The sequence below is a fragment of the Camellia sinensis genome, chromosome 9, assembly GCF_055761805.1.
Source record: "Camellia sinensis isolate YWXY chromosome 9, ASM5576180v1, whole genome shotgun sequence".
Classification (NCBI taxonomy): domain Eukaryota; kingdom Viridiplantae; phylum Streptophyta; class Magnoliopsida; order Ericales; family Theaceae; genus Camellia; species Camellia sinensis.
Window position 1 is genome coordinate 38896391 of NC_138969.1, and position 17034 is coordinate 38913424.

The 17034-nt window shown below is 36.3% G+C and overlaps 1 long non-coding RNA gene across 10 annotated transcripts in view; it reads right to left on the reverse strand.

The window, feature by feature from the left end:
• Positions 1–5997, reverse strand: part of LOC114279654 (uncharacterized) — a 29756-nt gene extending 23759 nt beyond the window's left edge. For 2 of the 10 annotated variants that reach the window (XR_014339559.1, XR_014339558.1), the window contains exons 1-7: positions 5671–5997; positions 5397–5582; positions 4559–4876; positions 4122–4298; positions 3198–3970; positions 2497–3021; positions 2194–2360 (exon numbers count right to left, since the gene is read on the reverse strand). This is a non-coding gene — a long non-coding RNA (uncharacterized LOC114279654). Of the gene's footprint in view, positions 1–2193; positions 2361–2496; positions 3044–3197; positions 3971–4121; positions 4310–4558; positions 4877–5396; positions 5583–5670 lie in introns of all 10 variants that reach the window. The other 8 variants (XR_014339567.1, XR_014339563.1, XR_014339560.1 and 5 more) reach the window with 8 other exon arrangements.
• Between the last annotated feature and the right edge of the window lie 11037 nt (positions 5998–17034).

The window sequence follows — 17034 nt, forward strand, 5'->3', positions numbered from 1 at the left end:
TTTCATCCCTAAAGAAGGTTTTTTTGTCTCTTATTTGGCTTAGGTGGAAGATTAATTTTGTCATCAATTCTTTATTTCGTCGCTAAATGAATTTGTCATGACGAAAAATATTGTCACATTTTGTCACTATTACCCTCAATGTGTGACGATTTTTTTTTTTTTGACATTATTTCATCATTTTTGATGATGAATTTATTTTTGTCTCTATTGATAGTTTCTTTGACAAAAAAATTTCGTCTTCGTTTATATTAAACGTGACAAAATTATTTCGCCTCTACTTTCTTTCTTTAATGACAAAATATTTTGTCATTAATTACTTACAAGTATGTTTCCAACAGAGTGTATTGGAGACAAAAAAAATCGTCACAAATTTATCATTTTTAATGATGAATTTGTTTGTCTCTATTGGTAGTTTCTTTGACAAAAAATTTTTGTCTTCGTTTATATTAAACGTGACAAAATTATTTCGTCTCTACTTCTTATATTTATGACAAAATACTTTTGTCTCTAATTTCTTCCTTTAATGACAAAATATTTTGTCGCTAATTACTTACAAGTACGTTCCCAACATAATGTATTGGAGACAAAAAAAATCGTCACAAATTTATCATTTTCAATGACAAATTTGTTTTTTCGTCTCTAAGACCCTTTAGCGACGACGCTTCGGCGAAAAAACGGGTGACAAAAAATTTTCGTTGTAATTAGTTTGAGTGACAAAATATATACATTTTGGGACAAATTTGTTTCGTCTTTAAATCCCAAATTTGTTGTAGTGAGTGAATTGCAATTGAATTGTAAGATTCACTTAATTTAAGATTCAATTCAACTGTATGAATCGAATCATTTTGCTTAAAAGTCATATTAAATCATATGAATAGACTTGTGAATCGTAACATTCTAACAACCATGGTCATGATACATAGATCAACTAACTAGTAGCTACAGGTTAGCCTTGCCGAAGTAAACAATTGATAGAAATCATAATCTTTAGAAAGATGGGTGAGAAGAACTGAGTGAGAAATTGTTGCCCTTCCTTTTTTAAATCGCCATTAGCCTGAAAGAACATAATACCGATTGATGTCTTCAACACACCAACAGAATGGATTCGATAAATCCATATACCAGAGTTCAAATTTTAATTGCTTGATGAGATTGAGAACTAAATACATGATGACCAAACCAATAAAATAAGGACAATGAGAGACCAAAGTGACCATGCACTTGTCGTGTGCAAACAGTTGATGAAAAATATTCATAAATCAACTTAACTCTGTAACAAAAAATTTAATTCTCTGTACCAAAATTGACCATGCACTTTCTACTTTCCACAATATGATAAGCTGTTTTTGTGTTTCTTTGGATTTGCAGTCATTATATATATATATATATATATACTCATGGAATAAGCGATGTGATGATCCAAAGGTTCTTATTCATGGAATTCTTGGGCTTAGTTTAGGATTTTGTTGAATCATCATGGTTCTAGTATGAATATGAGGTTTTAATCGATTCATAGGGTCTTAACAAGAGAATTCCTTTTTCCGTTTTTATTGCAAAGAATAAGTTCTTATGTCGCATACAATGGGAAACAGAAGTTTTCAACCTACAAAATAGATTAAACATCCCAAAAACACGAGAGAATAAGTTCAACATCCGGACCTAAAAGCAGATTAGGGTATAAGTAAATGTAGTCAGATAGTTAATTAGCTAATCATTTTATCGGCATCCGATCAGTGCATGAAGAATATATCTGTACGAACATAATAACAGTCTAATTATAATAACTATCAGTTACCAAAAAAATAAATAAGAATACAACGAACTTTTACACAGAAAAGATACAATGATACCATAAGACTTGTAGGATTACACAAAAAACACACAGAAGAATCACTCCAAAAAAGAATAATTTATCATGATATCTATATATTTATTGTTCTTAAGAGTAGATCATTTCTGTTAACTATGTAAAAGGTACAATAGATTTTTAATTACCTAATATGCTCCTGCTTCTTTGCCAGAGTAAACCTAATTTTTTGGAGATTAGTCACTAGAGTAACTGATAAAAACGAAGGTTTTTTATTGACTATAACTTGGCAACACAATTTAACTTGAACACGTGTATTTGATGTATAGCCAAAATTGCTTTCACAGAATACTCATAATAGCAAGAATTCAAAGATGTATGCTCACCAGGCAAATTTTGAAATCTATGGAGTGGAAAATCAGAGAAAAACCATCTTGTCAACATATTTTCCAACGATGGTTCTGGCTGCTACCAGTCCAGCTGCCAAAGCAGCACCGAATAAAGCATGCAATCTCACACAGTAATACTTCACCATAATGATCTTCATTTTGTCCTATAAGAATGAAGTCTCAATACTACAATAGAGAACTAATCCAATTCAGCTATAAAAAAAAGTAACAACTAGGGTTCATAACCATCCAATCTGTAATTCTATAGTAAAAATTGAAGCTTAAGATGTCACTACTCACCTTGTGGTTCTGCTCAACCTAGTTGACGACTAGTTTTCCAACGGGCAAGGTTAGGGCACAGAGAAACTGAAACAAAGCTATGATTAGATTTAGAATCGTGGAACGGGTAAGTATGATGCACTCCAAAGAACACTAAAGATCATGTGGCACAGTTAGTCGAATGATAATTTTGTAAACCAAAACAAAGCATAACAAGAAGGATATCCCATACATAGAAGAATGAAAACTTGCTGGGAGCATTAACACTTTCTTAGTCTTATCTGCTCTAGTATCAAAATCATAAACGTCGTTGTTGCCCATTTTACACAGAAAACAAAGAAGTGAAAGATAGTTCTAGTATGAAGATGTTTACAGTTGTCTTGCACATTTTCGAGTCATATTAAACTGAATTCCATATGCCATCAAGGTGTCTTAGTATCACACCTTAAATTTAGACAAGTGATTATAAGAATCGAGGAAGCCAATAACACAATAATGTCTAGTAGAGTACAGGCCGGTCTGCAAATAAGCAGCTGCACTTCCAACCTGTTTTTGTAGAAGTCGAATTCTAGAAATTTCAAATCGACTGAGCTATTTGGAAAAAAATAACCCAATAACAGAAAATACTGAATTTAAAAAAGAAAACAAAACTAGTTAATCAAAATTTTAATTGATGACTTTGAAGCATTCTCAAAAGATCGAAGAGTTAAAAAACAACTCACAGTGAGAGGAACCAAGGCAACAGAGTAAATTGGTAATTTGATTGCTCTCCATATCAAGATTGCTCTAGAAATGTCCTCTTCCTTTTCCTCTTCATAAGTAGAATTCTTGGAGGAATTGCACTGACATCTATGCCACCAATTGAGTCATCTTGCAGAAGTCCTATTGAGATATCAAAACATATAATAGCAACCATAATAATAGCAAAACACATGCTCATTGGAACAAACAAGTACAAAGTGAAGATGTGACTCAATTTGTTCCAATGCCAGCACACTATAGTAGTCATTGGTTCCAAATCATCAAGGACTTTAAAAAATTAATAACAATCCACAAGGAGGAAATGAATTCACAGTACCTAAGTCAAATGATTTGAAAATAATAAAATCTACAATTTTTAGTAACATAAATTGATATATATTCGCACACAAACAAATATGAACACTGATACATGCATATATATATAAATCATCATCTCAGTTTCTTGTTGGTGAACGTGAGTATGCATATATATATATAAATCATCACCTTAGTTTCTCGTTAGTGAACATGAGTAATCAACAAAGTCAACCGCTTCAGATTTCAGAGATGCCTCAGAAGATCAACTTCAGGTCTGGTAGATCTAAATCTTTTGATTGGAGATCAAGTCCATCATCTCATTCGAATCAATCTCGTGTAAACCTGAATCATGGATAAGATTTCAGCAGCTACAAAGGACAGAGTATGTCTGATCATGGTGGACTCGGCAATGTTGTTTAGGTCACTGGAGTCAGATCTGAAACAAGATCGAAATGCATAGGGAGTAAACATGCATTGTGGTTTGTGAATTATTGGGTGAATGATACAAGTAAAAACAACACAATCAGAAATATAAAACAAGTGTGGGGATTGGGGAGTACTTCAGCAGAAGGAAAAAATGCAATCACCTTGCATTAAAGAGGCCTCAAAAGCCTGGATTCATGGTCGCTGTCCAGCTCATTTTCTCAGCTAGCCTGAGTTGCAAAATCACCCTCCCAAGTCCATAACTGGCATTGCCGCCAACAGTCCTGGGTATGACTTGGTTGCTGCCACAGCTTACGTTATCGAGATCTTTAACCAATAATCTGATAACAGCCTAATCCAAATTAAATAATCTCATGAACAATCTAAGAGGGGCTTATGGCAACACCAATAGAAATTGAGCACAAGACTTAAAATTTATGGTTAGAAATTGATCTATTATAATGATTTAAGGTTTAGATGGTACAGAGGGATCTCAGTTCTCCCTATCATATGGTATTTTATTTTATTTTATAATTAGTATATAAATAAAATAAAAGATTGCAGCCAACGAAAAATTGAAAACGGAACAAAAAATATTTACCTGTTTTGTCACAAAATACAAGGCCAATAGAGGAGCTTTATCTAGATAGTTCAGCCCATGCTTCCTCCTGCCCAGTATCAAGATTTGGCAAAACAATATATCTCCATGATATAAAAAATATTGGACAAGGAACTCACAAATCACAAATGCATCAAATTAAAAAATAATTTACTATTTTTGGAAAAGGGAAGAACAAACAGTCATCATGCAATACAAAATCAAAGTTCCAACCTTGCTCTTCTTAACTGCAACCTCTTCAAGAGTTCACTGATTGCTGAGATATTGTCATTGTCCTCCTCAAGTTCTCGCCCACTGAGGCTTAAAAACAAGGAAGAGAAGAGAACAGAAAATTTTCAGCATATTTGAAACAATGAAGAAGCAATTTTGACACACATTACATGTGCCAGTGCTATAACAAGATAGAAGTAAAGAATAAGAATAAGAAACAACGGGAAAAGAGAATCTGGAAAGAAAAGGAAAGAAGAGAAGAGACAGGCAACTGTAATATCTCAAAGTTTGAAAATTATCAATACGAAAGACAAGAGATTCGAAAATTATTTATTGTTTAAAAAGTTTGAACATTATCAGCACAGAAAAATTTGAAAATTCCATATCTCCAGATAAGAGGAGGTTCCATTTGTTTGACAAATAACAGATGCAAATCAGCCTTAAACTTTATTAACTTGTGCCTCTGAAATGCATTAAGGCACTACTAACATATCAAATCGCAAACAAAGGGACTGAAATGTAATCAAAACAACATTTAAACAATAGAGATATTTAAGCACAACAAAAAGTAAAGTTGCAATAGAAATGATGATATGGCACACAATCTGACCTCATATCCAGTGCAATAAAAAGCTGATTCAGATAATCCAGCATGCTTCTAGCTTCAGGCAAAAGATTTCCATCATCATCACAAGTGTTGTTTGGAAAGGAATCTATTGCAACAGATAATAATTGAAAATATTTTTCCATCACGACCATAATCCAAACCCTAGGAGGAGATTCAAGATTGTAAACCCTAGGAGAAGAATCAGAGGAATGAAGATCTTAAGAGATAGAGAGAGAACTTCGACATCGAAATCGAGATTTTAGACAGTAGTGCTCACCTTAGTAGGCGATGTAGATGGTGGTGGTGGTAGTGGTGGTGGTGGAGCTTCAAAATCGAGAGAGAGAGAGAGAAAGAACTTCGAAATCAAAATCACCGAGCTAAAGAAGGTTGAATCGTATCTTCCAAATCGATATTGAAATCGATTCTACTCTACGAAATCTATTTTTCTCTACGAAATCGAAATCACTCTGAGATTGGATCACCGAACTTCGAAATCGAAATCACTTTAAGGGTTTAGAGAGAGCGAGTGAGATTCATACACTTGTGTTTCTCAGATTTGAGTGAGTGGAAGTGAGAAGAACGGTTTCTCAGATTTTAGAATGAGGGTCTGAAGAGGGAGAGAAAGCGCATGAGAGTGGGATACATTTGAAGACATTTTTAAACGTTAAACGGTACCATTTTATTAAATTAAAATGCGACGTTTATAAAACGTCGTTAAATATTAAAAATGTGGCGTTTAAAAAAACGCTGTTAAAAAAGCATCGTTAAATCACACATTTCTGGTAGTTAACGGATACCATGCTTAAAGCCGAAAGACTTGGATTTGTGCAGTTCCGTGTGGTAGATTTATTTGTATGCTCAGATGAGGTGGAAGTATTGAAACAAGAGCTGCAGAAAAATAGGCTTTCTTGAGTTTACTTTTACTAGAGAACAATTGTTTACTTTTACTAGAGAACAATCGCCACAACAGCTCATTTTCTCAAATTAGAAGTAAATAATTATTTCTTAGCTGATTATATGACCAAAAGCACCAAACTATGCTACATTTAAAAATAAAATATAATATTCAACCCAAAAGATGAACATCCAGCATGAATATCAACAAGAACATCCAAAATATATCTACCAAAAAAATCAATGCCTAGAGTCATAAATATATATATATATATATAATGTAAGTTGAGACCTGAATCCAATCTAACTCAAGTTACTTGACAAATACAACACTAATCATGTTTTGAATCTAATCCCATTCCGGACTAGAGAATTATAACGCAATCAGGATTATAAAAAAATTGGTATAGAATGTGAACCGACATAAAGATGCCTCACCTAATAGTAAGATTTTTTATGTTCTTTTCACTTCCCTGAACCAATTCACCTTTAATTACTTCTCGCTCATGTAGCCTTGAAGAACCAAACAATTTGCTCCCATTTAGCGCACCATTAGCATTGAAACGTTCCCTGTCATATATTATATAAGACACCATTAACCTTGAAGAACCGAACAATTCACTTGTATTGGTCCAATCCAACTTTGGAGCACCAGAAGTTCAATACAATTAAAGTGAAAATCGTTGGCTACTATAGAATGAAAATTCCAGATACAAAAAGCCTTACCCAACACCCTTGAGACCTTTAACACTGCTTGTGCTCCCTGGCTGAATAGGTTCGCCTTTGTTTAGTTCTCCAGAATGTGACGTTGAAATTCCTACCAGCTTGTTCCCACTTTGTGCATCTTTAGCATCAACACACTTCCTGTTGAAAATTGTACAGAAAATTGTGTCATGAATGATGTAATAGTTTAGTTGAGTTAATTCCCAGGAAAAGCCTGCTGACCTTCCTTCCTTTGCAGCACAATTTTGCCCATGGCCAGTACTTTTGCCATCAAACGTGCCAAGTTTTTTCTGGGTTGATGCTGCCTGTTGTGATTGAGATTTAGTTTCATCTTATCTCTTGAAAAACTTTGACCGTGTAACACCAGTTTCTTTTTAATGGCAACAAAAAATGATTGTTCAAACAATAAGTATAGTATAACTATGTCCAAATTTATATTCCAAAACTTATTTCTCAAACTTTTAAATAATGTGAAATGTGAACATTCACATTGATTGACAAAAAAAATAGAAACAATGGCAGCAATAGAATTAGAAATCCAAAAAAAAAAAACTCAATTACTCTAAAAATAAAAAATTATCACCCACATCCTTGTCTTCATCCTCGTCTTCATCATTATCTTCATCATTATCACTATCATTAACAATTCATGCAATTTCACCATTCCATCAATCCACATCAAACCAAACCCACATTTAAAGAATATGTTTGTAACAAAATTGATTGGATATAAACAAAGTTTACAACTATGGAGAAACATAGGTAGCATTTGATAGAGTTTTCTAAATATGATTTGAGAATAAGAGTTGTATTTTGAGTTTGTGAGTTTTGGAATTATGATTTGAGAAATTTGTTTGGTGAATAAGTTTTGAAAGGAGTTTTGAATTGAGTGGGAAATTTTTGATATGACATATGATATCTAATACAAAAAACTCATAACCAAACACACAAGGCGGTGTTTTGGAACTTGGTTTTTTGATTTTTTTTTTCTCTAAAAGACAAATTGGTTACAAAACCAAAAAAAAAAAAACAAATCCAAACAAAATATCACATCAAACCCCATAATCATTTCATTTTTTCTCTCACAAACATCATATCCAACCACAAAAAAACTCAACTATCTTCCCAAATACACAAAAAAAAAAATTTCCAATAATATCCTACAACTAAAAAAACCTACAAAAAAATCCACTTCCCAAACACCCACTCAAAAATCTATTAAAAGCTCATAAAAATTTTTACAAAATTCCAAAAATATTGTTTTATTAAAAATATATAAATAAATAAATAAATAAAGTGCCATATGCAAAAATAAATAAATAAATAAATAAAATAATAATAATAATTGTACTGTTCAGGTCAACCGGTCGGATGACCGGCGGGATGTCTGATAGGCCAAATTTCAAAATCTAAAAGTCCGCCTGAAACGAGTTTTCAAAAGAATGGGTGGAATTAATTTTCCAAAACTCAAACCAAACATCATACTAGAATGTAGGGGTAGAATTATGATTCCAAAACTCTTCCAAACACATAGAGTTTTGAATACAGAACAACAATGGATGAACACAGAGTTTTGAACACAAAGTAACAATGGAAGAACACAACTTCACCGCAATAATGGAGGAACATAATATTCTCTCACTTCCACGTGTAAACTAGACCTTCAAAACCCTACCAAATAGAGAGTTTAGAAACCCTAACACAACGAAACAATACCATAAATGTGAATGAAACTAATTAAAAGGAAAAACGTGAATAATGGTAACTGCCAAAACAGAGGGAGCAACAACAAAGAAACGTGTATATTCTCTTTTTATGTAATACATATCAACAATAGACAAAATGATATAATAGTCCAACAAGCAATATAAATTAGGAAAAAAAGACTTCATGAAATAAAAATATAAATATATACGACTAACTAGGCTATAATTTTTCTTTATGGACTTATTAGGTTAGAACACTTCTAAATAAGATTTATCAATAAAAAAAAACCCTTATAAATAAGGATAATACACACTAAACTCTAAAATAAAATATTATTATTTTTCTCATGGTACATCTTACCATGTATTCTTTACATTCAAGTCATTTCATCTTCTTTTTAAAATTTTAATTATTTTCTCTTCATCTTCTTCCAAAATTTCAATCCACCACATCAAAACTCACCATTATCATCAATATCATTATTTCTTATTGTATTGTTACTTGCAAGTAGAAGAAAATTTAAACAAAATCAAATAATGGATGAGAATTAAATCGCAAGTAAATAATTGAAAGTCATTATCCCAATTCAAAGAATAACAAAAATTTAAAAAAGAAAAAAAACACCTAAAGAGTGTGAGAGAGTGTAATTAATAACCGAAGAGTTTCTAACCCAATGATGTTCTTCGCCACATTTCCTGCGATTTCAAACACTCAAAGAGGACATGTTCTAAAGATTCACTTGCTTGCTACAAAACATCTCGTGTGTCTAGTATCAATCATGATGCCCTTTTTGCTCAGGTTCCAAAAGATTGGAAAAATATTGTGAAGACATTTTCAATTGAAAGTCTCACACTTAGGGGGTATTCTCTGTTGGACAATCTTCACTGTATTTGAAGAATTAAAGATTGAAGAATTAAAGAGAGAAGAGAGACTGTTTGATTACAAAATGTTAAGTTATCTAGGCTTGCAAACAAGACACAAGGAGGGGAGGCTATCCCCTCCAATCTTGGACTTCAAAACAAGGTTTTTACCACTGAAATAACTCTGAATTTCAGTGGTTTAAAGGCAAAAAGTTTGATTTGAATATGCTAAAAGATGATGCAAAAGCTTACACAATTAAACAACAAGAAGGATGGACTACCCTTTACACAAAATGACTTCAAACCATCATGTTAAGCCTAAAAAAACAGAGTTTTTTATAGTTGAAAATCAGGCCAAAAACAGTACAAAAAGATGGTAAAACAAGTAGTCAAAACAAAGCTTACAAGGTGAGCTTATACCTCTTGAAGCACAGCACAAATCAGCCACAATTTCAAACTCAAACCTCCTTCCAAAGCTCAAACTAGACCCTAAAGAACCTTAGCTCAAAGATGAGAGTGTTTGGCTAAGGCTTGATGTACAAAGGTGTAGAGAAACAAGGCTTTAAGGCACAAAACAAGAAGAGAGAGCGAGAAATTTGATCCAAATTTTCTAAACCCTCAAAATGGGGCAGAGCACCCCCTATATATAGAAAAACAAGATTAGAGCTTGAACTCATCCTACCATACACGTGTATGGAGATGCACTTCAGTGAACAACAGCTAGCACAATTGGCAAACAAATATCTAAAAAAGGAGAAAAATGGCCGTCAGCCATCACTAGTGGCCGGCCGGCCACCACTGATGGCCGGCAGGCACAAGCCATGGCCAATAGGCTGTGGAGCTGGCCGACAAGCCACTCTTTCCTCCAGACTTGAAACAACAAGCTCTTGGTCCACAACCAAGCACAAAACAGACAGGTTTAGAGGCTCAAAGGCAAGGCGCTCGGCCGAGAATTTCAAGCACTCAAAACGAACACAAGCATACAAAACCATCAAGTGTTTAAACGATGACATCCAAGTCTTAAGGACGGTCAAAAATGGGGTGTCTACAGGTGGGCTAGGCTGGGCTTGGGCGCGGGTGCGTGGTGTGAGGTTGTGTTGGGCTTGTTCGGCCCAATACTAATTCTTTTTGGGCAAAAAACATTTGAATTTAATTTTATTTTTTGGTAAAATAAAATTTGTCCAGTTTTAATTTCAAATTTTGATTGGAAAAAAAAATTCAAATTTGTTTGCACCTCTTCAGAATTTTGGTACAAGTTCCAAACAGATTTATATCTGTTTAAATTCTATTTATACAAATTCAAATATGTTTAAATTCAAGACCCAAACAATGCAATATTTGTTGGATTCAAACCGAACAGGTCTTATACCTATTCAAAGAGGTTTGGTACTTGTTTAATTCAAACCGAATAGCCACCTTTCCATCTATAAATAGGCAGTCCCTTATTTGGATTTAGCATTCAATCTTCGTTCTTTTCTGCTGCCATTAATCTCTGCATTTTGCTGCATTATTTTTTTTATGAGAAAGAGTGTAAACACAAAGTGTGTTCCTTGTGAAAATAATTTGTAGTGCTACTATTATTCGTTGTTGATCATTTTTATCCTGGGAGATAGACGTCCACAATCTGAAAGTACCGTGGAGAAAAAGATTCTGTCTTAAGGACAAAATGTTAAACACTGGACTTGATCAAAAATTTGTTCGACAAATAAATAAGGTAAGTATTTATTTTACTTTCAATTTATTTATTTATATAAGATTTTGATTTTTTTTTGTAACAAAATAAAAATCTATTTTATTTTATTTTATTTTATTTTATTTTTTTCTAGCATTTTGTACCTTAATCTCAGCATGTTTTTGCTATTGTTTTGACTGGTTTGAGCTCTGTTTTGAGCTGGTTTGGTCCTTTGAGGCTTGTATTGTGTGGTTGTAGAGTAATTTCCTTCAGTAGCTTAATGTTTTAGGCTTTTTAACATGAGTTGCATGAGTTGTTTGCATGTTTTAATGTCATTTTGCATTCCATTTCAACACTAAAATCTCTGCAATCTCCCTCTATTCTTCACTCTTTCATTTGTTTTGAAAGTGGCTTTGAACCCCTTGATGGCTTGAGTGTGAAATTGAGACCCTCATGCCTAATGGTTTAATTCCTTCAGGAGTTCATTACCAATAGCATGAGGCATATTTCATGATCAAGGTACTTGTGGTTTAAGCCCTCTTTCCATTAGAAGACACTCACCTTTTGGACTAATCAATTAAAGAATGGATTGGTAAGTTAAAATGTGTAAACAAAATGAACAAAGTAAAAGAGGCAAGATTAAGCATCTTCGTGTTGCATTGCATGTGTTCGGATCGGACGTTAATTCGAACACTAGGCGAATGAGACGTTTTATACTCAAAGTGATGAAACGCGCCATTTTCCTTGGTCACCATCACCCTTGATCATGCATGATAGGGTGGTGGTTGTTTTGGTCTTATTTGTGCATTCATTAAGCTTGTACAACTTGGTTCTTTGGCCATCATTGATGAAAAATGCTTGGTTGATGGTTTGAGGGCTAAAAGCTACACTCCTTTAAACTTGTGTGATGATAAGGAGGGTAACAGTACACACATTCCTTGAGAATACACTGCTTTGCCTCTATTTGCACTCTGTTGCAGCAAAAAAGGAAGTTTAGGGAAGGGGTGGCCGACCGTCCACCAAAAGTAGCCAACCGGCCACTAATGGTAGCCGACCGACCATAAATGAAATTTTGCACAAGTGTACTCCTGAGTTGGAGCAGAGGTGTTCTAGAAGTTGGTAGCACTGTTGGTGTTCAAGCAAGTACAAACAGAGGTGTCCGATGGCAAGGCGGTGTATTTTCGGGAGGAAACCAACCAAGAATGCGCATCCCTCGCCCTCGAGGCCATTTACTTGCTTGGTTTAATTAGTTAGTGTAGCTAATTCATTCATACAAGTGTTGTAATTGTTTAGTTAATTAATTCGTATTATAATTAATTAGTTTAATTTGGTTTGTAATAATTAGTTAACTAGAGTAGTTAATTAATTGTGTTGTAATAGTTAGCTTAATTAGCGTAGCTAGTTAGCTTAATTAGCGTAGCTAGTTAGCTAGTTCATTCGGATCCTCCTTCGCGAGGGCGCAATGTTGTAATAAGTGTGCGTGCGTATATGCATGTCTTCCAACCTCACGTCTTTCTCCCTTTTATTTACCCACTTTCAATGGTTAGATTATGGACATGTTTTGATTAGCATACCTTATGCTTGCATGTTAGCATCCATTCATTTGTCTTGTATGCACTGAGGCTCGGCGCATCATTCAAACTGTATTACAATTTCAATACTTCTTTGAATACGTGTTTAACCGCATGTTATCAAATCGAAATCATATGCCATATTAGTAGCCGAGCCTATTAATTTCATATTGCATGTGTTGCATTAGGCATATAACATAGTTAAGATCATGCATTTTTCTAACTAGTTTTTGTTTTGGCTTTGAGTACTAGGTGAGTTTTATGCGTTAGCATAATTGCATGAGTGTGATTGCCATATTGCCATGTTTCGCATGCTTGCCATAAGGCTATGCGCTTACTTGCTAAACTGCATGAATGCCTGTGGATGAAGGCTTGGTTGTTTAAATTGGAACGATTCAACGAATGTATGTTTTAAGCCCACTTCGTTGTGGCAAAATCATGTTTTAAGCCCACTATGATTGGTGGCAAATCCGCATCTTTTAAGCCGACTTGAGGGTGGCAAATTCAAACCCTTTTCGAAAATTAACATGAGTTGAATTGTTCTAAGTCTTGCAATTAGTATATACTTTCCTGTGCGCGCAACATAGTAAAGCTAGTTTAATAACCAGAATAAAAACACATAATATTTATAAAATATCATATCATGATTAGTAGAGAGCGATCTTTGATTGAGTGAGTGGGTGTGCTCATTTCAGGACCTTCCCCTCTCGTACCCAAGTTCCCGAGCTGAGGTAACTTTGGTGATGACGGACACGTGGCCTTTGGCACGAGTCAAGATTTCCTAAATTTTTCCAAAATAAAATATTTAGGTGGCGACTCTGTATCTGGCAAAGCAGTCCAGTTTTGGCACTATTTTATTTAAAATCGATTTTTCAAAACGATTTTTCAAAATGATTTGCCAGATTTGGACTCTTTGGTGTTTATCAGTTTCACATTGCACTTGTGAGACTAGATTCAGAACCGCGGGAGTCCGAACTGTGAGGCCTTCTTTTCAAACCCTTTCAAAAGGGAGGGGCGCGGAAAAAGGCGAGTCCACAGTTTTTGGCGACTCGCCTGGGGATTGAGAGAACGTGACTCGAACTCATGATATGTTGTTTTATTTACACTTATGTGTTTCTTTGCATTTGCATTTGCATTGGTGCGCCTAAATCACAGTGTTTGCTATTTGCTATTCCTGAGCGGTTTGCCGGAGGCTTGCATGGAAAAGCTTGCCAAAAGGCTGACCGGTTGCGGGCTCTGCCACAATAGGAACACAACCCTTGGATCTGGACTACTGCTGTACCGTTTGATCCTCCTTTCACTTCTCAGTGTTAGGTGTGAGAGGTATATTAGGTGGTCTTGCTGAGGTACCCTTTTTGACCAATCGACCTAGTTGCATATCGAAAACCCTAGAGATTGTTCCAAACTAGGACAGGTTGCTTACCTGAATGCAGGAATTGTGTGAAACCACTTGTTGTGCATAGTGAAACCCTAGCTCCTAACGAAACTAGGACAGGGTAGCCCTACCCATCATAAGGTTGTTTTGGCTCTCACTCGCTTGATATGTGCTTTTAGAGTAAAACTCTGCAAGAATATATGTATCAGTTGCAAGTCTGGGTATCTGTTTTGGGGCAGAATTCAATAGAGGGTACAGTCATTCAGCGTTGCTCATATCTGTTCTAGTGAAATCAGGCTCAGGTGCTGTCTGTTTTCTCTTTTGCAAGGTAGTTCTGGAACCATAGCTTCAAAAGGCTCCAATATCCCCCAAGTACTCTGGACTTGTGCCGATAGACTTTGTCAGGTTGGGAATTGTTTAGAAGCAACCTGTGTTTACCTCACTCCCACCGGGTACAAGACGGAGGAGAGTTAGGGAGGCTTCACCAGTGCAGTGTCTACAATAGTCACCCTTCAATTCACCAGTGTCCAATTAAGTCCGGGAACGGTCATCTGCTCTTTGCTCAGCACGAGTTCAAAACGCTGATTCTAAACGGCTCAGTATCCCCCATCCAGTGTGGAAGAACTCATACGGCACCTACAGCAAAACAATTGAAGCACTGCAGCAAGACGCTGCTCACCAAGCTGAGGTCACAGCCCGCCAAGCTGAAGTGATAGATGGGCTTTAGCAACATCAACCACAACCAACAGTAGCTTCTGCATCTTGTGCACCTCCCACGGGTAACCCGACACCCAGAGCCACTACCCATACTACTAATGTCCAAGAGACTCAGGGTAATCCGGCGAAGCCAATCCCAGCACAAGCCTCTGAAGCTCCTGTTTATCAAGCCAAAGCTCCGTTTGAATTTGAGGTTAATCCAACTGCACTTAAGGTCAATAAACTGGAGAAGTTATTCAAAAAAGCACAATGAGTGAAATACATCCCGGATTTAGAGGATGGGTATACTAAATCTGCAGTTACCTTACTGGAGCGGTTTAAATATTGACCTCTTCGACGGCTCTGGAAACTCAATGGTGTACCTCCACCTGTTTCTGATATCTTGAGGCCAATGGGTCTGACCCCGGCCCAGAAGTTGTCTCTCTTCGGCCAAACCATGTCTGGGATAGCCGTAATCTGGTATGGTAAATTAGAGGACTTTGTGAAATAGAACTGGGAAGAGATGGTTGAGGCCTTTATTGCTCAATACTCCTACAACACACACCAAGAGCTAAATGAGGGTTTCTCAGAGTTCGTGACGAGGTGGAGAGCGAAGGCCTCGATGATGACTACAAGGCCTTCCGAAAAAGATCAGATCAGGATGATTATTCGAAATCTGCATGGCAAGTTGCTGCAGAAGATGATCGTTTTACCTTTGTTTATCTTTCCAGAGTTTCATGAAACGGGGGTTCAAATCGAGGATGCCATCAGACAAGGGATCTTTGTGGAAGATAATGAGCCTTTGAAGAAGAATGTTGTTCGCGATTCCAATGCTACTACAAATGGTAGCACAATTGCGAAATGCTTAGAAGTAAACACTGTCACCACTCCTATCAATGGCCAAAAACCGACCACTTTCGACTCAGCCCCAAGCCTGAAATTTCCATCCTCTTTACATGAGTCTCTCTCAAGCCTTGAGAATGCTGCAAGAAAAAGGGTACCTAGAACTCCTAGAACCCCAACCCCTTCCAAATCCTTTTCCACCAAGATATGACCCAGCTAAATACCGTGTCTATCATCAACAACGCGGTCATGATACGAACCGTTGCATCCGCCTCCGTCATAAGATTCAGGATCTCATTGACGAAGAGATCATGGCTCCACCAAACGGACCTCAGGCTAGCACTAACTTGTTACCTCAACACCTCAATTTAATCCATACATTGCCATTCACCTATAACCCCAGCATATACATCACCCCAGCCCATTTACCCAAGCCTAAGGTGTTTATTCCAGAAAATACGGACTCATGTATGATGGAGGCATTTTAATCCCAATCATCTCAAACCCATGAACCCACTACTCCTGAGCTAGTGAGCATGATTGAAGATTTGCAAAGAACTGTGGCAGATTTAGCCTTTGAAATTTTGGGTCCATCATCAACCACATCATGGGCCAAAAATTTCGCGCCAAAAGGCTCCCTAATCTTGGGATGGGCTGCATTGGAAAAAGGCCAATCCCTTGGCAAAGTTGACGCAAATGGAAAGAACAAGGTAGAGGCAGGCATTGGTCCCTATGAACATATTCAGTGGGCTGTTAGGGCTTTGAAGGCTGAAGGACTGAATAAACAGCAAGTGCTTGCAGTTGTTGCAAAGATTGTGGATGACACTTTTGCCACTCAGGTTCAGGGCATTTCGAATCCAGGGGCTAGCCATGAAAAAGCCTGTCATACCAAAAACACCCCTTTCAGCTCCAATCCTATACTTGGAAGAGATTATCAAACCTAGTCAGCACCTGTTAACCCCTTTGCCGGTACATCCAACACAACTCCACAAACCTCGAAGCACCAACCCCGAGGCCAGAGGGTTTTCGCCCTGCTTTACATGACCTTGTCCAAAGCTCTCAAAATCCTTATAGGACAAGGCCATCTCAAACCCCTTGAGCCTCGGCCTCTCCCGGATCCCCTTCCAGCCAAGCATAATGCTGCCAAGTACTGTGCCTTCCATCAACAAATCGGTCATGACACTGATGTTTGTTTTCATCTTCGCCATGAAATACAAGATCTGATTGACAACGACGTCATCGTCACACCAGGTCCTGCAAAGTCTATCAGTACTGGATCGATGAACTTGGGAAATAATGT